Raw genomic sequence first — 27,803 nt, 5'->3', positions numbered from 1 at the left:
TCCCTGGGTGGCTCAGCAGTTTAGCACCTGTCTTTGGCCCAGGGCGTGATCCTGGAGTCCTGGGATCCGGTCGCACGTCGGGCTCCCGGCATGGAGCCTGCTTATCTCTCTTCCTGTGTCTCTGCCTCCCTCTCTCTCTCTCTCTCTCTCTCTCTATGTCTATCATAGGTAAATAAAATAAATAAATCTTAAAAAACAAAAACCTAAAAAAAAGGGGGATGACCTTATTGGGTGTCTGGCTGGCTCAGTCAGTAGAGCATGTGACTTTTGGTCTTGGGGTTGTGAGTTTAAGTTCCACGTTGGGTGTAGAGATTACTTTTTAAATAATCTTCCTACCTGCTCTTTGTATTACTAAGAACAGCAAGAAATAAAAAAGGTATGACAATATTCTCACCTAAGCTGTGCCTTAATTTTGTATTAACAAAAATTCAAGAACTAGGAAAAGAATAGAAGAAATAAACAAATGGCTTTTTGTTCTGTATATTGTTATGTTAGCAGGTGTTTCTAATTTGAAGATTTAAAAACTTATTCTCAAATACTCTTGTGAATCAAACAGCTTTATTTATAATAGCTAAAAACCAGAAACTGCACATAGGTGGCATTCAATAGAACAGAAAAACAAATAGCTTATTTATACAATAAAATACTATTCTGTAATAAAAAAAGCAACTATTCATACACGCAACAACATGGATAAATGTGAAAAACATATCAAGTTAAAGAAGCCTTACACAAAAGAGCACGTAGTGTATGATTCCATTTATATAAGTCCTAGCACAGAAAAATATATGCTGAAAAGAATCACAACTTTTGGTTGTTGTTTACTGGCATGATAGTAATATTCTATATCTTGACAGATACATGGGCCTATGATTACAATTTGATGAAAATTCACTGAATGGTAAGTTCCTGATTTATGCATTTTCTATTTTTAAAATTTTATTCATTTATTTGACAGAGTGTGCGCACACACACATGTGCGCACAAGGAGGGGGAGCAGCAGGCAGAGGGAGAGGGGAGAAGCAGGTTCCCTGGGGAGAGAGCTCGACGTGGGACGTGGGGCTCCCAAGCCGAAGGCAGACATTTAACGGACTGAGCCATTCAGGCAACCCCCTGATTTATGCATTTTATGTATACTTACCCATAAAAAATAATCAAATACTGAACTCTAGTAATTACACGCATGTCAAAGGGTTCAGGAGTGAAGTATACTGACCTTTGAAATTTATTTTGAAGTGTGTCAAAAAAATGAGACAGACTGATATACAATAAAACAAACAGCAAAATGTTAACAACTGTAGAAATGAGTCATCTATCAAATTTTGGATAAGCTTCGGAAAACTTTAGCAGCAGATCTCTCAAAAGCAAACCAGATACTAGAAGACACGAGCAACATATTTAAGTACAAAGGGAAGATGACTTTGAAGTTAGCATTCTATACCCTCCATCAGGTATGATGGCAGAATTAAGACTTCAGGCATCTAAAGTCTGAAAAGGTTTACTTCTTAAGCAATCTTTTTAAAGAAAATATCTCAGGCTATTATCTAGCAAAAAATGAGTATAAAAAAACTAAGAGGAAGGACCCACAGAATCCAGCAAACAGTTGATTCAACCTCAGGAGGCAGAAGGGAAGTCCCAGGATGAGGGCAAGATACCAGAATCCAAGAGAAAATCTCTGAGGTAAAGAGGCCTCCATGAAACAAAGACTGAATAACTTCGAGGATATGTTGATGGTACATTATTGCTTGTTAATCAGAAAAAAAGACAATTAGACACCCTAGGATAAATTGAAAGAAAAAACTTACAGAAAACCCATGCTTCCAACGGATAAGAAAACAATGGGACATGATTTTGATAAACTGATGGAAGCAAAAAGAAGAATCCATTGGATTTTTGGTGCTAAGAACATCTAGCTCTCTTCAAGAGACTCCTGAATCCCAATAATAAGACAGTAGATAAGGGGATGATAATCAATTACAGATCTACTATATGATCTGATTTTTATGTGCAATGCTGTTTGGATTTTTTAAAAAGCTTTCAAAAAGTATAAACTTTCCAAAATGTTCATTTTAGAAATGCAGTGAGTTTTACAATGGTTCAGTTTTTAGCCCAGTCAAAAAGTGAAGTTTAAAATCTGTTGAGTGTATTAAATAATAATACAAAACATATTAAATTTTATTTTTTCCTTTTTTAAAATGAAATATTTTTTACTTCAAAAGATGTAAGTCGGCAAAATTACTCGAGTTAAAAAACAAAAACAAAAACAAAAGCATGTCCCTACTTCTGAGCCTATTTTCAAAACAATCTAAAAATAGCTTTGATGACTGTCCTTCAATACATTTCTTTCCTGTGATGGTGCCACTTTGTGTAAGAGAAAAACCTAAAACCAGAAAGATGCTATTATGGTCTAGTTGTCTGGTTCTGTGATAAAATCTAATGTGCTTTAAGGAATAGATGGAGTTTCTCAGCCAGCAATAATATGAAAGACAATCTGCTAAGTTTAAGGAGGGTGCTAAACAGCCTCCCTAAAATGGGGAATGGGGAGACAAACCTACTGAGGACATCTACGGGCTTACTTTACCCTCCCCTTTCCCTCCATTAGGACAACTGGGCCAAGCAGAAGGGTCTTAACACCTGGGCAGGTCAAGTCTCTCATCCCCACCCACACATTAGTTTCTATTCTCTGGGGGCAAAAGAGGAGAAGGAGGGCCTATAGAGGACATGGATATTGATGCAACTTTATGATTAACATTTCAATTATGCTCTCCTTTTCCAACTGGATCTCCTTTCCTCTATGCCCTTCCTCCCTACATCAGAAAAAAAGATATATATACATACACATATATAAACACATACATCTGCAATGATATGTACATGTGTATATATACGTACACATGCATATCTCTAGCCATATACCTGAAGACGCTGAAACAAAAAAATATAGAGATAAGAAGCCCCTTAGAAATGTACTTCTGGGGATCCCTGGGTGGCGCAGCGGTTTGGCGCCTGCCTTTGGCCCAGGGCGCGGTCCTGGAGACCCGGGATCGAATCCCACGTCGGGCTCTCGGTGCATGGAGCCTGCTTCTCCCTCTGCCTATGTCCCTGCCTCTCTCTCTCTCTCTGTGACTGTCATAAATAAATAAAAATGTTTAAAAAAAAATTAAAAAAAAAAAGAAATGTACTTCTGTCACCAGAATAGTTCAAGCAAAGGCTAAATGACTGCCTGATTTCTCTGTCCCGTCAGATCCCCACAATAGCTGGCTTGAAAGGCAGGAGCCAGGAATCTCTCTTCGCTTTCCTTATTCTAGTACCTCCTGGAAGAAGAAAGGAAATGAAAAGCAGATAACTTTAGGACAAGCTGCCCCAGTGATTGCCACTGGACTGATCCCTGAGAACTAGTGAGGTTGGACCAGGTGAATTCTCGCATTCCAACACAAAGATCTGCCTACCATTCTATTGTAAAAGCAGGTAATTTTGTTTAAGAAAACCTACTGCATCTTTTGGTTTAGCATGGAAAAGACAGAAATCCTTGATAAGTGAAGACTAAAGATTTGGCTTTAGACTTTGCAAAAGTCCCTTAAAACCCAGTACATCTGGGATCAAGAGGCTCTTCAGTGGAAATGATTCATTTGGCTAAAAATATGCATAGCTGACAGTCCCAGAGCCACACCTCAAAGTGTTCTTAACATACTTGTACCTTTAAATCCTGTCTTCAGGACAACGCTGCTGAACATCAATAAACAAGATTAACTTCCATCTCCATCTCCTCCATCTTATGACCTTTGTACTTTGTACCTTCTACCTAGAATGTTCTTCCCTCACAAATCTATGGCTTGTTTCCTTCATTCAAGTGTTTGTTCAAAATATCAAGCGGTATTCCCTGGTCACCCTGACTCAAATAGACCCTATACCTTTTCCAGCAAATCCTTAAGTTCTCAACCTGCTTTTGTTTTCATTGCAATGATTTCTCTAATTCTGTCTGACATGCTCTTTTATTTTTTGTTTTCCCACAAGAAAATGAGATCTAGGAGGGCAATGGCATTCTGTTTTACAAAACCAGAAGAAGGCACAAAGTAAGTTTTCAATAAATACTTGCTGAATGAATGAATCCACACTTTTCATGTCCTATATAGCAACAATCAACTCACTTTAGCTTTGCAGAAAAATGCAAAGGTAAAGTTACTACTCTAATGATGTATACAGAGTTTTAATGGCAAGAGGTTTTTTTTTTTTTCTTCTTTTAAAGAACATTATATACGATTAGGTTCAGTATTACAGAATCATTAAAGGTTTGGAGTCATTTATATAATTCAACTTTATTAATTTTAACAGGGAAAATACATGCTAAAGAACCATTCTTTATTTTAAGCCAGAGGTTCCTTTTGCAGTTTCCTTCATTCTTCACTATCAACAGCAGGCCTGGAGTGAGTGACAGTCTTTTTTTTTTTTTAAGATTTATTTATTTATTTATTTATTTATTTATTTATTTATTTATTTATGAGAGAGAGAGGCAGAGACACAGGAGGAGGGAGAAGCAGGCTCCATGCACCGAGAGCCCGACGTGGGATTCGATCCCGGGGTCTCCAGGACCGCGCCCTGGGCCAAAGGCAGGCACTAAACCGCTGAGCCACCCAGGGATCCCTGACAAATGGTCTTAAAGGAGGCATCAATTTTACTTTCTCATTTCCGATAAATTCTTTTACCTCCTTTTTTGACTCTTCTCTTTCCCTGTTCACTACCATGATTTGTAGCTAAACAGAATGATCATAAAAGACTATATGAATAAAGCTCTACTTTTAAGTAAATATCACTACAATGAACCAAATTTACTAAAGGTTACCATGCTGTGGTATGTAGACTTTCAGGGGAAAGAAAATTTGCTAATCCCATATAAAAGAGAGAGGTGGACAAGTATAAATGACAGAGGGCAAGAACCAATTCTTTGGTGACCTCTATATATCTTAAACCTTACAGGCGTGTTCTTGTTTCCTCCCTTCTAAGTATAGTGTCATTATTCTCATTTTACAGATGAAGAAAAGACTGAAAGTCTAAGTTACTTGCTCAAAATCACATCAGCTGTTCAGTGGTAGACCAGTGATACTTATCAAGTCTTTGAGTTTCCAACCATCTATTTCTTTCCACTAGACAAGCTGTTTTCATAGTGGGTCCAACAGGACCACTGTTGATCAAGATCCTTTTATTTATTTTTTATTTTATTTTATTTTTTTTTGATCAAGATCCTTTTAAAGGGTCCATGAGCTCTCTCACTTTTCTTCTGAATACTGGTGTGTGGCCAAATTGTCTTCTTATATTTCAACCAAAATCACATATCCTATCAGAAAGAATGCAAAAGTAGATACAAGAACTCAGCTATCTTCTAATAAGCCAGACCTTAAGGAGATTTGCAAAAAATGTAAAACAATCCTATTCTCCTTGCTATATTTTTAATTTTGAAAAGTTGTTTTTCCTAAGAATATGGTATTTATATTAACGTGCAATGAGTTTATGATTTTCTTTTTTTATTTTTATTTTTTTAGTTTATTATTCTAAGTGAAGCATTACATATCAAAGAAATTCTCATATTTAATACTGCTAAAATAATATTTCCTAAATTGCCAAATTGATTTAGGTGTTTGTCATAATCTGTATCAAAATCCAAGCCGGCTTCTGGGAAGCTGATCTTAAAACTACACAAAGAAATAAAAGGGACCTAGAATAGCCAAAACAATCTTGAAAAAAACAGCAAAGCTGAAGGACTCACAAGTCCCAATTTCAAAACTTGTCACAGTTACATAATCAAATAGTGTGGTACTACTGGTCTAGTGACAGACCTATAAATCAATGCAATAGGATTTAGAGTTGAGAAATAACCTCCTACGTTTATGGTCAACAAAAGAGCCAAGATAATTTAACAAAGAAAGAACAGTGTTTTCAACAAATGGTGTGGAGATAAAAATGATATCCACATGTAAAAGAATGAATTTGGACTCCCTACCTCACATCACACACAAAAATTAACTCTAAGTGGATCAAGGTCATCTTTATCACAAAAAGTATATCCTCCCCAACTTGGTGGTCTACACTTTGACCTCCTCACAGTACTCCCCAATTGCTCTAGAAGATTCAGTACTTTTGTATTTAAAAGTGTAGGGTCACATAGTAACTACACTATAACTTAAGAATCACTTATATCACTTTCTTTCCCCAAATGAGTTCTCATTTGCTGGTTCTGTATGTCTTTACAAGATAACATCTCGTATTTTATCTTACAGATTATCTTACAGATAATCAATAGGCTTAATATATAAATATCTGGTTAAATAATGAATACACAGACTCTTGATAAAATCCTTTTATCGCAAATGGAAAACAAACAATACGGATAACTAATGTTAGATTCTTTTTAGTTTATACGAAGAGGGGTTGGAAAGTGAAAGGGCAGCAAGCCTTTATAAAAGGAGAATTAAGAAAGTATAGGCATTTAGGGAAAAAAAGGCATATGAAATGAAAACAGAAACCACATCTAGAATATGTTTGATGTAGAGGTATTTCTGCTGTGTTCAGATGCATGTGAATGTGACTTAGTAAAACTAAAACAAATGAACAGTATAAAATGTATCAATGGTATTTTAGAAGATATCTGCTTAAAAATATACTTTTTTCAATAGTATACGAGAACATATATATAAATATTGCAGGTTTTTTTGTGTTTGACTTTTGTTTTTTTAAATAATTACACATTCACAGAAGTTGCAAAAAATAGTACAGAAAGCTCCCATGTACTCTTCTTCACTCAGTTTCCCTCAGTGATAACATTATGTAAATAAAGTTCAACATCTAAACCTGGGATTGACATTGATATACAAACGTATTCGGATTTTGCCAGTTTTACATGCACTCATTTGTCTCTCTTTTTTTTTAGAGAGATTGCATATGCACAAGTGCTCCTGAGTGAGTGGAGTGGAGGGGCAGAGGGGGAAGGAGAGAATCCTAAAGCAAGCTCTGTGCCTGGCATGGACTCAGGGCTCCATCTAATGACCCTGAGATCATGATCTGATCTGTAATCAAGAGTCAGACACTTAACCAACAGAGTCACCCAAGCACCCCCATTTGTCTGTTTCTAAGCAACGAAGATTTAGGTAACCACCGTACAATCAAGATACAGAGCCATTCCATTACTATAAAGATCCCTCATGCAACCACTTTATAGTTACAACCATCCTGCTCCCTTTATAATTTACCACTTTGAGAATGTTATAGAAATGGACCACATGGTTGTTCCATTTTGAAATTGTTTTTTACTTGCTGTAATTACTTTAAGAGCTACCAAGTTGCTTTATCAATGTTTTGTTTCTTTTTATTGCTGTATAGTATTCCACAGTATGGATATATAGAACAGTTTTACCAATCATTCAAAGAAGGGCTTTGGGTTACTTTCAGCAAAAAAGACAACTATTTTTAAACACAGCAATTCTGTAATAAGCGTTTTCCCAAGTGCACTTTAAAAGCGAGGGCTTTATGATGGTTTAAGTCCTTGCTTTGTATACATTTCCAGTTTCTTTTCCATAATGTTAAACCTTTCTTTTGTAATTAAATTCCATAGCTTTTCTCTCTATTAAGAAACATGGCATCACGGTAAATCTGCAGTTAAACTTCTAACTTAGACTCTAAAGTAATATACCAATTATGGAATTTCTTTCAAGCAGAAGAACAGTTAGTGAAGTTAACTGTATGACTAGCCCACAAAATTAATTTTTATCTGTCATTATTCAAACTAAAGTTGGGAGAAGTCAAATCATAGTACTTTAAACTCTTAGGCAAGACAATATCGAATTATTGTCTTCCAAGAAGAAAGGTCAAGAATAAAAACAAACGTAATTTATTTTCCATACTGAATTTATTTTGGAGAGAAAGTACTTTTAGGGAGTTGTAGATGAAAACACTAGTCAAGCAGGCTAACAGAACAATCATTTAAAATCATCAAAATAAATCATGCTATATTATTATAGTATTATAATATAGCATATATATACAGTGTATATATATATATAGTATATATAGTATATATGGTTTAGTATTTATGAAATAAGACGGCACAAAAACCTCGCTATTTACTTTGAGAAGTGAGCTTACAGTTAGAAATTTTTTGGAAGTTACAAATCTAAAATTCAGAAGGCAAAGAGAGAACAAGAAAGATCGTAAATACAAGTTTTCAAAATTCACAGGAAAAAAATTTACGTTAATAGGCATATGTAGAGACTAAGAAGGTAAGAATAGGCTAAATATTCAAGGATAAAACATGGGAAAAAACCAAACTGCTGGAAAATAAGATAGAGAACCAGCTCTGAGACAAAATTAAATAACTACTCTCTTATTTCAACCATCAACCAATGACTAATTGAATTAAATTCTGGAAAAGATACACATGCTTACACCTTATCAGGTACAAACAAATTTGTTTAATTATATAACACATCCTTATTTGGGAAGCAAAATTAACTTAATAAAATTTTGTTTGATTTTATGATTTGACTCTTTGCACATGTCTGTATTACTAGTAAACATTATGAGACTTCACAGGATTAAATGCAAGATTACTTTTTTAGGAAAAATTATTATGCTGAGAAAAAACTGACATGCTCCTTACGTATCTTAGTTATCTTAAATTATAAGTTATATCACCATGTACAGGTGTGACTACAAAGAGTATAGATTCTGTGGTTTGGAGCTATAAGAGCCATTTGAAAAGTTGACTGCTATTTGTTGCTATACCTCCTTTTTTTTTTTTTTTTTTTAAAGATTTTATTTATTTATTCATGATAGTCACAGAGAGAGAGAGAGACAGAGAGGCAGAGACACAGGCAGAGGGAGAAGCAGGCTCCATGCAGGGAGCCCGACGTGGGATTCGATCCCGGGTCTCCAGGATCGTGCCCTGGGCCAAAGGCAGGCGCCAAACCGCTGCACCACCCAGGGATCCCTGTTGCTATACCTCCTTGACACACAGACTGTCAGAGTATTTATCCTAAAAAATCTTTTATTACTTTGCAAAACATAGTAGTGCATTTCTTCTGCATCATTTTTGAAAAAGTTTATTTCAATTTTATATAATATTCTGCTGCTGCCATGGAAGGCTCCCCAAAGGAGTATCCAACTGTACTGCGTTTCTTCACTATTCAGCATAAGGTGCAGCTGCCTTGAACCCTGGCCAGGCGTTACTGTTAGAAGACTTCATAATAAAACTTTTCATGCTAAACTTTAATTTGTCTACTGGGACAAACTCAAAAACATACTATTATGTGTGAAGACCAATGCATTTTCAAAAGTGCCTGAAAAGAGAAAGGAACAATGTGTCTCCCATGTTGTTTCACAGAAAAGAAAAACTCAAGCACTGATAAATATTGAGAATTAAAAACAGTAACAAAACTGCAGTCAACCCTATGGCCATTATGAATTCAAACCACTCACTGAATCTTAACTCTGTATTAAAGACTTGTTTGTTAGTAGCCTGATAGCGCAGTAAATATGGATAGCAACTATATAAAACTTGAAATACATATTAGCTAACTAAAATTTAAAACATATTACAATAATTTATCACTACAAACAATTTACCACCTAATCTTATTCCAAAAAATTCATTTGAAATATATTCCCCAAACATGGGGATTTTAACGCAAAATTAAAAACCTATAAAATCAACAACTCTTCAGTATCGGATGCCCAATTTCCCACATTTCTTTTACTTTGGAAATGGCTAGCTGCAAACTGCACCAATTTAAGTCCCTATATAAATGAAAACTCCCATAGTACTCCTCTGCCCTAACAGAGCAAGTTCTGAGGCTGCAACATCTTGTGCATATAAATAACAAACTCATTCTCTTAAGATGCATTTATATGCTAATATTTCATAATACATACTATGTATTAAACACAATGGTAGGAGCTTTATATTTATACAGATTTCATCTCCAATCCCCCCAACTAAGGGTTAGGTGCTATCATCCCCAATTTACAGGTGAACTGAGGCTCACAGAAGGGTCCCGCAGCTAGTAAGAGAATGTATAAGCCGCCTATATGCCGCCTATATTTTCATCAGCCCTTTGTGTACATAAAGTATATGAGATCCAAAAGTATCAAGTCTATAACTCATCAATTGACCAACAAGTTTTAGAAAGTGCTAAGGTGAGTGATGAGTGCTTTATGGCGAGCTGAGAGAACTTACCTTTCGGGGTTATGTGTTTTATTTTTTTAGCAAACATCCACATTTCTTCCAGATCCTGAATCTAGATCTATGTAATTCTGTATGCAAATACTATTAGTTATGGAATATGTAAGATCATTCTGGCAGTAGGGTCTCCTTAGGCCCTAGGAAATGGTCTTAACAACTTAGTCAAAACTGATTGTTTCTTCAGAACCCAAGTGTACTCTGACAACAAGTAAAGCCTCAGAGGTGGGCCTAAAATGTTACCCTTGATACAGCCAGGTCTACCACCAATTTATAGAATCCATTATTTAAGGACCCATCCATGCAAAAAAAACAAAAAACAAAAAAACCCCAAAACCAAAACAAACAAACAAAAAAACCCCACAAGGTGTTAAAAGATGAGCGCCTAATCAATATGTGAGGAAAAAGCATTCGTTCTCAAATACGCCAAGTTTTATCAAATTGAAGTGTGTTCAGTTACTCTAGTTACACTGGTATCCAACTATATTAATTATCCCACAGACCTTACTCTTTCAAATATTACAACGAGGTTAGTTTCCAGTTAAGACTTTAACCACCTTTTCATTACTCAAAAGTTCTTGCAATCACTGACATCTAAGCTAACAGCAAAGGGTTTCTTCAGAATTACAATTAGGCGAGCTATAACCATGGAGATTTCAATCTATCTACACGTATTTTCTGGAACATCGTGTTCGAAAAATCATCTGTTATTTTACCAAGCCTTACTTTTCCTCCACTTGCTATCCAGGACCATTCCACACGGGACAAGATAGCCTCAACAATTTGTTCCTACATAAAAGCGAGCTCAAAAAAGCAGAGGCACTCTGCTGTGCACCTACTAACAACAACAACAACAAAAAGAGAACAAAAAAACTTCAAAGACACAGGTCTGAGCCTCAGGCTCAACCACAGTGTGTGTGTAAATCCGACCCCCGGGGTCCGTGGCGCTGACAGTCATTCAACTTTCTTTTCAACATTCCCATTGTGCTTTTCTCTGGTAGCACCGGCAAGGTGTGCCTGCATTTCACCAGCCGGCGGAACGCCGTGTTTCCTTTCTAACAATCCTCGGGGTGCAGGGCCAGGGGCCGAGGCGTGCGGTGGGCCGGGGAGCCCGAGGCACGGGGGCCGGCCGCCCGAGAGAGCAGCACCACGCGCGGCACCCGCTCCTGCCAGGCCTGCTGGGGCTGGTTCCCGGGTCCCTGGGGCTGCAAGGGCAGCAAGCAGCAGCCATGGCAGGGACTCGGGAACCTTTCCCCTGCCTCCTCCGCTAGGCCTCGAGGGGTTTGCTTTTCACATGGCCCCCGGGTGGGGGCGGTGGGCGCAAGGTAGTGGATGCAGCTGCAGCCGCAGCCGCGGGCCAGGCGAGCCGGGCTCCCTCGGAACCCGACCTCCCGACGGGCTGGCAGCGGCGGCACCTCGGCGGGGGCCCGGCTGGAGCGCCGATGGCCCGGCGGCGGAGGCCACCTTCTCGCACACATCTCTCCCCTGCCTGCCTCCTTCTCCGTTAGCGCTACCGGTTGGCGGGCGGGGGAGGGGAGCGAGGCGCGTTATTCCCGGGGAGCTGGAGGGGGGAGGGGAGGGCATCTCTTACCCGCGTTACTGAGGAGGAGGAGGAGGAGGAGGCGGTTGGAGCGCGGCGCGGCGGGGCGACGGCGGGGCTGGGTGGGTGCAAGTAAGAGTCTTACGAAAGGGAATTAACCCCATCACCAGCCCGGACACCGGCTCCAGCGGCAGCCGCGGCTGGCAGAATCCCGCCCCTTCCCACCACGCACTAGCCCCGCCCCTTCGTTCTCTTGGAGGGGCAGCCGACAAATCATAGGTTAGAGGCACTCTGAGTGACGTGAGGGCCAGCCAATCGTGCCTGAACAAACGGCCTTTCCTCCACCCCCTTATCTCCTCCCGGGCCGCGGGAGAGCGGTGCCAAGTCTTCCTCCACCCTCAAGGGAGAAAGAACCAATCGGTAATGAGTAACCGCCCTTGAACGACGCAGAGGACGACCAATGGAAGAACTAAGAGGACAGCCATTTTGCCCACTTGTAAAGAAGGCACCTTTTCCCACGAGTTGGGAGCCTGGCGTGTGGGAGTTCTGTGGAGTTTTTACAGACCTGGAGGTATAGGAGAGACAACCATATTTCTTCAGGGACTATTTATAGAGCTTTCTAGGACTGGGTGAATATTTTCATCCTCCATGTGGGGGGAAGTGAGGAATGCCGCTTAAGGTCTTGGCTCCTCCCTTTAGCGGTAACGGGTTCTAAGCCGAACACCTGGTTTCTCCAGCTTCAGTGGAGGAAGGCGGGGTTTCCAGCTCTGTAAGGCCCGCAGGGAACTACATTTCCCAATATGCTTTGCCCCCTCCACCGTCCTTTCCTGCTTTTACTTCCCGTGGGGCCTGACGGGAATTGTAGTTCCTGGGGGGGGGTACCCGCGGCACCTCGTTGGCCAATGAAAGGGGCCCGACTGGAGATGGTTTGGGGCGGGGGAGCTGGTTGCACGGCTGTAGCGAATCGCCACCCTAGCTCGAGAGGGGAGGCTTGGAAGAGAAGTCAGAGGAGAGTTTTCTCAGAACGCCACAGGGGTTTTAGATTCTTGGTGTTTGAACTCTCTTATTTTCAGTTTGTCCCTTTGAAGTCACTTCCGCCTTGGGGCGGACGCCAGCCCAGCCTGTGGCGGGAGTTGGAGACCCTGCGGCGAGCGCACCAGGTGTGGTTTTCAGGGTGGCGTGGCGGGCAAGTCCGTAGGTTCTCTCGAGACAGATAACGAAGTTGAACGGCATGCAGTTGTGTTTTAAGAAAGAGCGGGTGAAAGGGGATGGCGCGTAGTTCTCCAGCCTGGAATGCCTTCCTCCGTCCCTCGTCTCCAATCCCAGAGTCCCATTTTTCTTATCTTTTGACTTGCTCACGCTTAGCTTGCGTTGCATTTGTGGAGGGAGCCCCTACGGTTTTTAGCCGCTTTGCGTGCACGAAGCATGGCTTCAGGTCGCCGGTCTGACCAAAAATGGGCTTAGAAGTTCTGATTTAATGACTTCCATATTTACAAACACACTTCTTCTAAAGACTGGTTGGTGGGAGATAACACAAGGGCACAGGATTCATACTCAAAAATGGCCCATTACCATTCTTTTTTTTTTTTTTTTTTTTTTTGGCCAAAGCATCAGTGTTGTGGGACCAACAGTCAAAGCATTACCTCCTTTTTTTAAAAAATTCTTTATTTTAATTCGAGTTTGTTAACACAGTATTTTATTAGTTTCAGGTCTAGAGAACGTAGATCTCCTTTCTTAATGCGGTTGGGTTTTTCAATACAATTTTGCAGTGTAGTTTTTTTTTTTTTTAGAGGATGTTTAGTTTTGTTTTTCTTTTTGTTGTGTCGGGAGTTTTTCCAGCGTGAATCAAGTCAAGAAATAGTCATTGTGGCCATCATTTTATTGAGTGTTTCCTCAGCCAGGAAGGATATTAAGTGCTTTAAGGTCATTTTTCTTGCAGCAATCTACCAGTATTGGTATGTGAGGTTTATAGTTGAAGAAATTGGTCTTCAATGACGTTCATTAAGACCATTTAAGGCCTTGATCAGGTAATTTTGTAGCTGAGATTCATATCCAGGTCTGTCTCATTTCTGATCTCTTAATCACTACTCATCTTGCCTCTCAAATATTTATTTCCCAGTATGTGCTGTAGACACATGAGAGAGAGAAATGTAAAATTCCATTCTAGAATTCTGGAACTGTTGGTGGCAATCACTTCTTTTGAAGTATCCTTTGTCACATGCAGAATATATACTAATCGTGTTTAAAAGCACAGGAGAGTATTAAAAAGGTCATCTCTAATACTGTTATCCAGACATACCACCAGTATGGCATACCACCAGTATGGTATGTCTGGATAACATACCACCCCAACATTAAATTGGGGTGGATATCCTTACAGATCCTTCTAGTATAGGTACAGACATTTGCCCAAATGCTATCATTACTACCTTGCTTTCTTGTAAGCCTTTTTTTTTTTTTAAACAAAATTCAACAACAGGCTGTGGATATGACTGGGTATGTGTTAATATCATTTTTTAAAATATCATTTTTTATTGCTATCTGGTATTTCATTGTCTCCAACATAATCAATTCTTAGTGATGGATATCTACATTGTTTCTGACTAACTTTTTGATTGTGGTAGAAAACATAAAATTTACAATCAACCATTTTTAAGTGTATCATACACTAGTATTGAGTGTATGTTAGCTTGTCATTTAACAGATATCTGGAACTTTTTCATCTTGCAAAACAAAGTGTATGTTTTGTACAATTCCCCTTTCCCTCCTCCCACAGCCTTTGGTATCTACCATACTACTTTGTTTTTGAGAGTTCGACTATGACTACTTTAGATATCTCGTATGAGTGGAATCCTGCAGTGTTGGTCCTTCTTTGACTTAACATCATGTCCTCAAGGTTCATCCATGTTGTAGCATATGACTGGATTTCCTTTTTTAAGGCTGAATAGTATTCCATTCCATAGTATATGTGGATACTACATTTTATCTGTTCACCTGCCAATGGACATTTAGATTGCTTCTACCTCCTAGCTATTAACAATGCTGCAGCCAACATGGATGCACACATATCTCTTCAGGATCCTGTTTTCATTTCTTTGTTCATTGTTCTTTGACTTGTACAATACACATTAACTTAATTTCTCTAACTTTGGACTATTTGTTGATATCAAGTAGGTAAAGTGTGCTTCCACTCTTCTTTTTTAGATATTTTAGATATTCTCACATTTTCTTATATTTTTTTTAAGATGGATTTTGGTATCATTTTGTCAAATTAAAAGTACATCTCAGCACTTCTATATTTTAATAAAGCACAAGTTTGACATTTGTATAGATACTGAATGTTACTTAGAGACAAGTATTTCATTTCATATTAATAATACAGAATTTTTCACAGATGCAATCAAGGCTTGGTGAGGTCTTCTATGGTTTGTGCAAACATGTTTTTATTACAGAATTGAACCTAAAAGCTTACATTTTAAAAGCATGTTCAATTTTTAAAAATTATATGATCACTTTTTATTATAAAGAGGCTTGCATTTTATAAGCTGTTTCCAGTAGAAGCTGATGATTTCTGCATGCTTATTATAACTATCCCTCTGTGCCGCATAGCCTTCTCTAAGTACTTCAAACTCAACATGTCCCCTAAACCTGTTCCTCTTCTCATTTATTTGGTCAAGAAATATTTATTGAGCATCTGCTAAGAAAAGTCCTGGCTATAATCAAGAGAATGGAGTCTAGGCTTCCTAGGTTTGAATCTGGGTTCTGCCATGAATTTGTTGTGTGACCTTGTGCAGTTTAGTTAACAATCTGTGCCTTAGTTTTCTTGTCTATAAAATTAAGATGATAGAATACTGCGTCATAAGTCGTTGTGAGGATGAAATGACTTACTATATGTAAAACACATAGAATAGTGCCTGGCCTATGGTAACTGTCTGATAGTTTTGTTAATATTGTTTATTGACCTGGCTGATGTTAGCATGCTGAAGTAAAATAAGACAGTTTACGGTCCTTGGCTTTATGAAGGCATCCTAATAGGAGGGAAAGACAAAATTCAAGTAAATAGATAAGAGGAATTGGTAAATAATAAGTGCTTTAAGGAAACCAGCTGACATTAAGAAAAATGTGGGGGAGTCCATTTGGGAGCTATTGTACTATTCCAGTTGAGTAATGATAGCTTGGGATGGCAATGGAACTGGAAAGAAATGGATGCATTTGAAATATGCCCTGGGAATAATTAGGAATAAATAGATTTAATTTGATGGCTAAAGAAGAGGGAAAAATCAAGAGTGAACCCAAATTGCTGGTTTGAGTAACTTGCATGGTTGTACTATTACTGACAGTTTGGGGAGGGAGCAAACAACTTTGGTAGAGAAATGAGACTTTGATTTTGGACATTTAGGCTAGAAATGTCTGTGAGATGTCCAAAATGTCAGGTAGGTAATTAAATATAGGAATCTGAAACCAAGAAATTCAAAATCGTATTTCTGGGCTCTTTGTGGTGGTAGACTTCTAAAAGTTTGTGCCTGCCCTCACATCTCTTCCCCTCAATCTGACAAAGTAATCTTTGTAAACTAATGACCTGATTAAAGTCTAGGAAAGTCCCCTGATTTCTTACAGGATAAAGCCCAGACTTTTTTTTCCACATGGCATATGAGAACCTCCCGGACCTGACCTGTTATTACTTCTTTACCACCTGTCACAAGCATCATAGTTTTTAGCTATACTAAACTGCTTAGAATTTTCTGAAACTTTGTGTTTTTGCAATACGGCGTCTTCTTCTCTAGAATATCCTTATCTTGATTGTCCATCTGCGAACCCTTGCTCTTCTTTCAAGTTTCAATTTAAGAGTTGCATCAGTATTAATTTAATATAGGGGCACCTGAGTAGTTCAGTTGGTTAGGCATCAGAAACTCTTGATTTTGGCTCCGGTCATAATCTCTGGATCCTAGGATTGAGCCCTGCATTTGACTCTGCAGTCAGTGTGGAATCTGCTGGGAGTTCTATCTTGCTCCCCTTCCACCCCTCCCCCAGTTCTCTTTCTCTCTCAAATAAATCTTTTATTTTTTATTTTTATTTAAAATTTTTTTATTTATTTGAATAATTCGAGAGAGAGAACACAAATGGGTAGGGAGAGAAAAAGGGAAAGGGAGAAGGAGACTTCCTGTTGAGCAGGGACCCCCCCCCTCCACACACACACACACACACACACACACACACACACACACACGGAGCTTGATCTCAAGACCCTGGGATGCTTGATCTCAAGACCCTGGGATTACAACCTGAGCTGGAGGCAGATGCTCAACTGACTGAGCCATCCAGTTACCCCTCAAATAAATCTTTAAAAAATTATATAATTTAAGTTTTCTTATATATCAAGCATTTTTTTCTAAGTGAACCCTTCTTTGATTGCTTGCTACCTTACACAGAGCAAACACTTCCATTATTATGTGGTTTTCATATATATGCTTTCATAGCACTATTATATTGTGCTGCAATTATTTGTTTAGAACTCTTATTTCTGGGATCCCTAGTGGCGCAGCGGTTTGGTGCCTGCCTTTGGCCCAGGGCGTGATCCTGGAGACCCGGGATCGAATCCCACATCGGGCTCCCGGTGCATGGAGCCTGCTTCTCCCTCTGCCTGTGTCTCTGCCTCTCTCTCTCTCTCTCTGTAACTATCATAAATAAATAAAAATTAAAAAAAAAAAAAAGAACTCTTATTTCTGTCCTAGATTGGGCAAAGATGTGAGGCTACAATGGCACAAATTCATCTTTGTATACCTAGCATTTTCTGCATTGCTTGGTACATAATGGGCACTAAAAGAGTATTTTTTGAGTGAGTGATTCTAAGAGGCAGTGTCGTATGATGGCAAAATAGACTTAAAATTTGAACAATCACAGTTCCAAGCTTAATATAACCAGTTGCCAACTGGTAAGAAATTATTTCATATCTATTTTCCTGAACCTCAATTTTCTTGACCTTAATATGAGGATAATAATACTTTGTTGAGTTGTTTTGAGTATTAGAAGAGATTAAAAAAATGTCCTCACAGAGAGGTCACTCAATAAGTGGGAGGTATTTTATCATTATTCTGAAAAAGTTGCCTATAGAATGAAAGGTTCTACTGTCCTTGCTCTTAAAGTAATTGGATATTAGATATGGAAGTTTTTAAAGCCCCATAAATTATTTTAAAAATATTATATAATTCTGTAATTTACTGAAATAAATGTATTATCATTTTAGAATATTCAGTTTTATTGACAAATACTATTTCCATTTATTTAAGTTGTAACTTAACTGACAATTTTTAAATATAGCTACATCAGATATAAATATAAAGAGAATGTATACTATTATGAAAGCCTTGAGTATGTTAAAATGTGAAATAGATACATTTTCAAGTCCTGATCAAATCTGAAGAGTTTCTGTAATTGAATATATGAATTTGTGTATAATCACTTTGAAAATATTTGAGTAGATAAGTAGACCTCTTCATTGACTACCTTTTGAAACTTGTAATGACAAACTTTTGTTTGTGAATCTGTGATTTCTGGAAACTATATACTGTAAAGCAGAGCGTTCCAGTAGACCTCCTTACTAACCACTTGCAGAAATGGGCAATTTTTCAAGCCAAATTTATATTTCAGTAAGGAACTTGGAATTAATTATGTTACTACATGGTTTCTTCCCTACTTGAGAGAGGTATTTACTGAGGTTACTGGCTTCTAGTCTTCTTCCCTTTACTCTATCCACCTGTCTCCTGTTCTTATTGGGGTGGGAGGAGAGGAGGAATGAGTAATCAGATCTTTTATCATAGGTCCACCAAGATTTATTAAGATATTTCATTGTATGGGCAGCCCCGGTGGCGCAGCGGTTTGGCGCCGCCTGCAGCACAGGGCGTGATCCTGGAGACTCGGGATCAAGTCCCACGTCGGGCTTCCTGCATGGAGCCTGCTTCTCCCTCTGCCTCTGCCTCTGCCTCTGTCTCTGCCTCTCTCTCTCTCTCTCTCTCTCTCTCTCTCTCTCTCTCTGTGTCTCTCTTGAATAAATAAAATCTTAAAAAAAAGAAAGATATTTCATTGTCACAACATTTACTGGTTGTATCTATGTAGCCAAATTGCTCTACTACTTGGAACCATTTCCACTGACCATTTTTGTTTTACTAAGATGAATTTATGAAATTTAGTTATCTGGATGAACTGAATTTGATCTGAAATTCAATAGAAGATTTGATTGATATTCTGTATTAGGAAGAATTTTCCATATGTAAGCATCCTTTCTATCTTAGAACTCTTTAGAGTGTTCTAATGCCCTAACATCCTAATAGGGAACCTTAATCTGTATTTAATAAACAACCCCCTCTCTAATCTTAATCACTATGCAAACTGTATACCAAATTTCCTTGCTATAACTTGAATTTGACTGTCTTTCTGTCTACTTAGGATTACTTCTACCTTTGAATGTATAGCCCAGTTGACACAACATGCTAGTTCCTTAGTTCCTGGACTGCTGTGTCTCCTGTGAATTTTATTTTCACACTAGTTCAGCCATGCACTCCTATGGTCCCACTTTATACCTTCTCATCTCTATCAGTTACTCTACCTCTAGACTCACTAATCATGGTGTCCCTGTGCTTTGAAACTTGAATATAACAAATAGTAGTGAGTGCTAAGGGCCAGGCACTGCTCTAGGTGCGTGGAATATACCAGGAAACAAAACAGACAAGAATCTTTGTCCTTTTGGAGCTTTTACCCTAGTGGGGAAAGACAAACAAAAATCACAGTAGAAAACTAAATTATGTAGTGTTTTTGCAAGGTAGTAAGTGTCAAGAAAGAAAACGTAGAGTAAGGAAGAGATAATAAGGAATTGCAATTATTATTTGTTTTTTGTTTTTAAAATTTTAATCTTTTATTCTGAAATAGTTTAGGACATACAGAAAGTCACGAGAATAGTGCCAAAAACTCCCATATGCCCTTGACCCAGAATCACATATTGTTAACATTTTGCCACATTTGCTTTAAAATATTTTCCCTCAAAAATATGTAAGACTTCATGAATTTGTGGGTCATCCATGCACATAGACCATGCTAATCTCTGTATTGTTCCAATTTTAGTATATGTGCTGCTGAAGCAAGCACAAAAGTTGAAATTCTAAATAAGATAGTCAAGATTTCATTGAAAATTTGACATTTCAGAAAAGACTCTTAAAGGAATCAAGAGAAATAGCTATATAGATAATTATGGGAAGAGTAGTATAAGCAGGTGCCCTGCTAGTGCAGAGTCCAAAACAGGAATATGTAAGGACATCATTGTGATAGAGAAGAAAAAGTGAGGTGGGATGGTAATTGAAGTGGAGCAGATTGTAGAAGGGCTTATAAACCACTGATAGAGCTTTTATCTGAGTAAAACTGAGAACCACTGAGAAGTTCTGAGGAATGTTATGATCAGACTTTTTCAAAATATCTCACTGACTGCTACATTGAGAGGAGAATATAGAGAGGGAGGTGGGAGATGGAATATCAAATACTTGGCAGAAATTCAGACTAGAAATGATAGTGGCTCAATTCAGGCAAGTGGATTTGGAAGTGGTAGGGAATGGTGGGATTTGGGGTATATTTTGAACATAAGGGGAGTTGCTAATGGACTGGACATGCAGGATGAGGGACACTGAGTGTAGTCAAGGAATTGGTATGAACAACTGGAAAGATGCAACGGGGAAGTTTGTGGATGGATTAGGGTTTGAGAGAAAGATCTAGAATTCAGTTTTCGTTGTGTTAAATTTGAGATGCCCATTAGACTGCTAGGTCTGATGGTAGTTACATGTTTAGTTATTTAAGAAATACTCAAACCTGGCAGCAGTGGTGCAGTGGTTTATTGCTGCCTGCAGCCCAGGGTGTGATCCTGGGGATCCTGGATCTAGTCCCACGTTGGGCTCTCTGCATGGAGCCTGCTTCTCCCTCTGCCTGTGTCTCTGCCTCTCTCTGTGTCTCTATGAATAAATAAATAAAATCTTAAAAAAAAAAAAAAAAAAGAAATACTCAAACCATTTTTCCCAGGGATTGTATACCCTGGGATACAATTAACCTTGTATACCCTGGGAAACTTGTATAACATGTTTAGTTATTTAAGAAATACTCAAACCATTTTTTCACAGGGATTGTATACCCCATTTTCCTAGGAGCTTACATCAAAACAGGATTTGTTTGTTTGTTTTAAAGATTTTATTTATTTGAGACAGAGAGCAAGAGAGCACACAAATAGGGCGGGGGCATAGAGTCAAGCTGACACCTTGCTGAATGGGGAGCTGGATGCGGAGTTCAATCCCAGGGCCCAGAGATCATGACCTGAGCAGAAGGCAGATGCTTAATCAACTGGACTTAACCCCAGGTGTCCTTGTTTGTTTCATTTTTTTGTTTGGGTTTTAATTCTTTGGGATGAAGATTTACTTCTTTTTAGGCTTTGTAGCCATACCATCTTACATTTGAATCTTGGCTTTCTCACCTACTGTGTCATAGTTTCCTCATTAGTAAAGAATTAGTACTTGTATCATAGAGTTCTTAGGAAGATTGAGACAGTTTATGTTCAAGTTCTTGGCACAAAGAGGACACTATTATATGATAGACACTCAAAAAATACTTGTTCCTTCCTCACCTTCAGAATTAATACCTGGACCTGTTTTTGGTGATGTTCTTGTTGTTTCAGTGACATGTCACATCATCTCAAGAGTTTGTTTATATTATAATCAGTTCCAGTCTATTAACAGGATTGTCACTTCTTTATGTCTTATTTAATTTTACTAAAAAAACTCTTATAATTTTTCTGTTTACAATTCTTGCACTTCTTTTTATTAGATTTATTTCTAAGATTGAATTTTTTGATGCTCTTGAGAATAGTTTTAGTTTAAAATTTTATTTTCTGCTTTTTGTCTGTATAGAGGAACACAGTTGGTTCTGTATATTGATTATGTATTCATTAACCATACTAAATTTGCTTATAAACCTGCTGGTTTTTTTAAAATTTTTTATTTATTTATGATAGTCACAGAGAGAGAGAGAGAGAGAGAGAGAGGGGCAGAGACATAGGCAGAGGGAGAAGCAGGCTCCGTGCACCGGGAGCCTGACGTGGGATTCGATCCCGGGTCTCCAGGATCGCGCCCTGGGCCAAAGGCAGGCGCTAAACCGCTGCGCCACCCAGGGATCCCAAACCTGCTGGTTATATAGAAATTATTTTTGTTCTGTGTATATAATCCTGCTATGTCATTTGTTATATTTTAATTTTTTAATTTTTTAATTTTTTTTTTAGTCTGTGAATACCTTGTTCTACATTTTATTTATTTTATTTTATTTTTTTTAATTTATTTTTTATTGGTGTTCAATTTACTAACATACAGAATAACACCCAGTGCCCGTCACCCATTCACTCCCACCCCCCGCCCTCCTCCCCTTCCACCACCCCTAGTTCGTTTCCCAGAGTTAGCAGTCTTTACGTTCTGTCTCCCTTTCTGACACTTCCCACACATTTCTTCTCCCTTCCCTTATATTCCCTTTCACTATTATTTATATTCCCCAAATGAATGAGAACATAAAATGTTTGTCCTTCTCTGACTGACTTACTTCACTCAGCATAATACCCTCCAGTTCCATCCACGTTGAAGCAAATGGTGGGTATTTGTCATTTCTAATAGCTGAGTAATATTCCATTGTATACATAAACCACATCTTCTTTATCCATTCATCTTTCGTTGGACACCGAGGCTCCTTCCACAGTTTGGCTATCGTGGCCATTGCTGCTATAAACATCGGGGTGCAGGTGTCCCGACGTTTCATTGCATTTGTATCTTTGGGGTAAATCCCCAACAGTGCAATTGCTGGGTCGTAGGGCAGGTCTATTTTTAACTCTTTGAGGAACCTCCACACAGTTTTCCAGAGTGGCTGCACCAGTTCACATTCCCACCAACAGTGTAAGAGGGTTCCCTTTTCTCCGCATCCTCTCCAACATTTGTTGTTTCCTGCCTTGTTAATTTTCCCCATTCTCACTGGTGTGAGGTGGTATCTCATTGTAGTTTTTTTTTTTTTTTTAAACATTTTTTTTTTTTAATTTATTTATTTACGATAGTCACACTCAGAGAGAGAGAGAGAGAGGCAGAGACACACCGGGAGCCCGACGTGGGATTCGATCCCGGGTCTCCAGGATCGCGCCCTGAGCCAAAGGCAGGCGCCAAACCACTGCGCCACCCAGGGATCCCTCTCATTGTAGTTTTGATTTGTATTTCCCTGATGGCAAGTGATGCAGAGCATTTTCCCATGTGCATGTTGGCCATGTCTATGTCTTCCTCTGTGAGATTTCTGTTCATGTCTTTTGCCCATTTCATGATTGGATTGTTTGTTTCTTTGGTGTTGAGTTTAATAAGTTCTTTCTAGATCTTGGAAACTAGCCCTTTATCTGATACGTCATTTGCAAATATCTTCTCCCATTCTGTAGGTTGTCTTTGAGTTTTGTTGACTGTATCCTTTGCTGTGCAAAAGCTTCTTATCTTGATGAAGTCCCAATAGTTCATTTTTGCTTTTGTTTCTTTTGCCTTCGTGGATGTATCTTGCAAGAAGTCACTATGGCCTAATTTTTAAATTTTTAATGGAAGTATAGTTGACGCATAATGTCATGTTGGTTTTGAACATACGGTAAAATGATTTGACAAGTCCATACATTATGCTATGCTCATCACAAGTGTAGCTGCCATCTGTGATCATGCAACTTTAATTATAATACTATTGACTGTATTCCTTATGCTGTACCTTTTATCCCTGTGACTTATTTGTTCTCTAACTAGAAACTTGTTTTTCCCACTCTCCTTCACCCATTTTGCCTCTGCCTTCCCCTTCTCACCCTATACTCCCTACCGTATCCATTGGTCTGTTCTATTTATGGATCTGCTTCTGCTTTTTGTTTGGTTTCTTTGCTTTTTCATTTGTTTTGTTTTTTTAGATTCCACAAACAAGTGAAATCATATGGTATTTTTCTTTGACTTATTTCACCTAGCGTAATACTTTCTTGGTTCACCATGTTCTTGCAAAGGCAAGATCTTACCCTTTTTATGACTAAGTAATATTCCATTGTATATATCCCTCGACTTATTTATTCATTCATCTATTGATGAACACTTCGGGTATAAATGGACTTGTTTTTTAATTTTCTTTCTGCTACTTTGTTAGTAGTGTATAGAAATACAACTGATGTATATGTGTTAATTTTGTATCCTTTAAGTTTACTGAATTCATTGTATTACTTTTTTTTTTTAATTTTTATTTATTTATGATAGTCACAGAGAGAGAGAGAGAGAGAGAGAGGCAGAGACACAGGCAGAGGGAGAAGCAGGCTCCATGCACCGGGAGCCCGACGTGGGACTCGATCCCGGATCTCCAGGATTGCGCCCTGGGCCAAAGGCAGGCGCCAAACCGCTGCGCCACCCAGGGATCCCTCATTGTATTACTTTTAATAGTTTTATGTGGAGTCTTTAGAGTTCTTTCTTTAAAGATTTTACTTATTGAGAAGGAGAGCATGAGTGGGATGAGGGGCAGAGGGAGAGGGTCAAGCAGATTTCCTGCTGAGTGCAGAGCCCAACCCACCCAGGTCTCGATCCCAGGACTCTGATATCATGACCTGAGCCAAAGCTAGACACTTAACTACCAAGCTATCTAGGTGCTCCTGGAGTCTTTAGAATTTTCTGTATGTGGTATCAGGTCATCTATACATAGTGACAGGTTAACTTCTTTCTTAGTAATTTGAATACATTTTATTTTTTTTTCTTCTCTGATTGCTGTGGCTAGAATTTTCAATATTATGTTGAATAAAATTGGTAAGAGTAGACATGCTTGTCTTGTTCCTGATTAGTTTTTCACCATTGAGTATGATGTTATCTATGGATTTTCCATATGTGGCATTTATAATGTTTGGGTATGTTCCCTATAAGCCTAATTTGAGAGTTTTTATCATGAACAGATGTTGAATTTTGTGAAATGCTTTTTCTGCATCTATTGAGATGATCAGATGATTTTTATCCTTAATTTTGTTGATTGTGGCATATCACACTAACTTGTTAATATTGAACTATTACTATATCCCTGGAATAAATCTCACTTGATTGTGCTGATTGATCCTTTTAATATATTGTTGAATGTAGCTTGCTAATATTTTGTTGAGGATTTTTACACCTGTGTTCAGGGATATAGTAGTTTTCTTTTTTTAGTAGTGTCTTTGTCTAGTATCGGGGTAATGCTGACCTCATAAAATGGATTTGGAGGGTTTTTTTTTTTCTGTTTAATTTTTGGACCAGTTTGAGGAGAATAAGTCTTCATTCTCCTTTAAATGTTTGGTAAAATTTGCCCGTGAAGCTGGACTTTTGTTTGTTGGGAGCTTTTTGATTACCAATTTCATCTTCTTACTATTGAAACTAGTCTGTTCAGATTTTCTATTTCTTCCTGATTCAGTTTAGGGAGATTGTATATCTAGGAATTTTCCATTTCTTCTAGGTTGTCCACTTTGTTGACATATAATTTTTTATTCTTTGTATTTAAGTCTTTGTATTTCTAAAATAATAATAATAATAATAATAATTCTTTGTATTTCTGTAGTGTTGAATGTTACTTCTCTTTCGTTTCTTTTTTTTATTTTTATTTTTTTTAATTTTTATTTATTTATGATAGTCACAGAGAGAGAGAGAGAGAGAGGCAGAGACATAGGCAGAGGGAGAAGCAGGCTCCATGCACCAGGAGCCCGACGTGGGATTCGATCCCGGGTCTCCAGGATCGCGCCCTGGGCGAAAAGCAGGCGCCAAACCGCTGCACTACCCAGGGATCCCTTTTCTTTCATTTCTAATTTTATTTTTCTCCAATTTGATTTTTTTTTTTTTTTTTTTTTGGTGAATCTGGCTAAAGGTTTATCAATTTTGTTTATCTTTTCTAAGAACCAGCTCTTAGTTTCTCATATATACACATGAATATATATATTCATGTATATATATGAAAAAATACATATATGAAAAAATATATTTTGCTCTGAAAAAATATATATAAAAATATATTTTTGCTCTTAGTTTCATTGTTTTTTTTGTTTTTAGTGTATGTTTCATTTGTTTTTATTCTGATCTTTATTAATTCCTTTCTCCTACTAACTTTGTTAGTTCTTCTTTTCCTAGTTCATTTAGTTTGTAACGTTAGATTGTTTATTTGAGATTTGTTTTGTTTCTTAAGGTAGGCCTGTATCACTAAAAATTTCCCTTCTGGAACTGTTTTTGCTGTATCCCAAAGATTTTGGACCATTGTGTTTTTATTTTCATTTATCTCCATGTATTTTTCAGTTTCCTCTTTGATTTCTTTGGTGACTTATTGGCATATCTTAGCTCCCAGTTTTGTGTTTTTTCCAGTTTTTTCTTCTGATTGATTTCTAATTTCATACTGTTATGGTCAGATTTCAGAGTTCTTAAATTTATTGAGACTTGTTTTGTGGCCTAAGATGGGATCTATCCTGGAGAATGTTCCCTGTGCACTTGAAAAAAAAATGTGTATTTTGCTGTTTTGCGCTCAGATATTCAGAACATATCTGTTAAGTCCTTCTGATCTGATGTGTCATTCAAAGATGGTGTTTTCTTGTTGGTTTTCTGCTTGGATGAACTATCCATTGATGTAACTGAGGTGTTAAAGTATCCTAATATCATTGTATTACTGTTGATTTCTCCTTTTATCTGGTATTAACTTTTGTGTTTTAGTGCTCCATCATTAGATGCATAGATGTTTACAATTGTTATATCCCCTTTGAATTGTCTCCTTTACCATCATGTAGTGTCTTTCCTTGTCTCTTGCTATATTCTTAGTTTTAAAGTCTGTTTGGTCTGATATGAGTATTGCTACTTCATTTGCATGGAATATCTTTTTCCTTCCTTTAACTGTTATTTTCTGTGAGATTTTTAGGTCTGAGGGGAGTCTTATGGGTAGCATGTAGATGAATCTCTCTCTTTTTTTTTAAACTTACACATACACACACACCCGTCTTTTGATTAGATCATTTAGTCCATTTACATTTAAAGTAATTATTGATGGGTATGTATCTATCACTATTGTTAATTGTTTGTAGTTGTTTTTGTGGGTCTTCTCTGTCCTTTTTTCTTCTGTTACTCTCTTTCCTTGTGGTTGATTACTTTCTATAGTGTTTTTATTTTTTAGAAGTTTTATTTATTTATTTGAGATAGAGAGTAAGAGGGAGAGCACAAGTGGTGGGGGGGAATGGCAGAGGGAGAGGGAGAAGCAGGCTCTCCGCTGAGCAGGGAGCCTGATGTGGGGCTTTATCCTAGGACTCTGGGATCATGACCTGACCTGAAGGCAGACGCTTAAACAACTGAACCACCCAGATGCCCCACTTTTTGTAGTGTTATGCTTGGTTTTCTTTCTCTTTATTATGTATTTATTCTAAGTGTTGTGTTTGTGGTTACATGAGGTTCATATATAGTATTCTACTCATATAGCAGTCTGTATTAAGTTGATGGTCACTTAAATTTGAATACATTGGAAGTCCTAAAAGAATTTCTTTTTTACTCACCCCATGTTTTATATATATGATGTCATATTTTACATATTTTTAGAAAGAGAGAAAGTGAGGGAGTTCATGTACACAAGTGGCGGGGAAGGGGCTGAGGGAGAGGGAAAGAGAGAATCTTAAGCAGGCTCCAAACCCAGCATGGAACCCTGTCAGGCACTTGATCTTAGGACTCTGAGATCATGACCTGAACAAACCAAGAGTCAGATGCTTAACAGACTGAGCTACCCAGGTGCACCTTATTTTCTGTATTTTTATTCATAATTTTCTTCTAATTATGAACTTTTACTTTACACTTAAAAAATTCCCTGTAAGATTTCTTGTAAAGATGCTTTAGTGGTGATATCCTCCTTTAACTTTTGTTTACCTGGGAACTCTCCTTCAATTCTGAATGATGAATATCCTGGGTAGACTCCTTGATTTTAGATTTTTTTCCTTTCAGCACTTTGAAT

The 27,803-nt window shown here is 37.9% G+C and overlaps 1 protein-coding gene and 1 non-coding gene across 5 annotated transcripts in view; one reads left to right on the top strand and one right to left on the bottom strand.

Moving 5' to 3' along the window:
* The first annotated feature begins 12,120 nt into the window (after window positions 1-12,120).
* Window positions 12,121-27,803, top strand: part of ZRANB3 (zinc finger RANBP2-type containing 3) — a 299,997-nt gene continuing 284,314 nt past the window's right edge. For 3 of the 4 annotated variants that reach the window (XM_072789026.1, XM_072789023.1, XM_072789027.1), the window contains exon 1: window positions 12,690-12,925. The gene's annotated coding sequence lies outside the window, so the exon portion shown is untranslated. Of the gene's footprint in view, window positions 12,337-12,689; window positions 12,926-27,803 lie in introns of those variants that run through there. The other variant, XM_072789025.1, reaches the window with a different exon arrangement.
* Window positions 19,801-19,904, bottom strand: LOC140612192 (U6 spliceosomal RNA). The gene has a single exon (XR_012013498.1). It is a non-coding gene; the product is annotated as a U6 spliceosomal RNA (small nuclear RNA).

Source organism: Canis lupus, chromosome 20 (genome assembly GCF_048164855.1).
Source record: "Canis lupus baileyi chromosome 20, mCanLup2.hap1, whole genome shotgun sequence".
NCBI lineage: Eukaryota > Metazoa > Chordata > Mammalia > Carnivora > Canidae > Canis > Canis lupus.
This window is presented reverse-complemented; position numbering and strand designations above follow the sequence as displayed.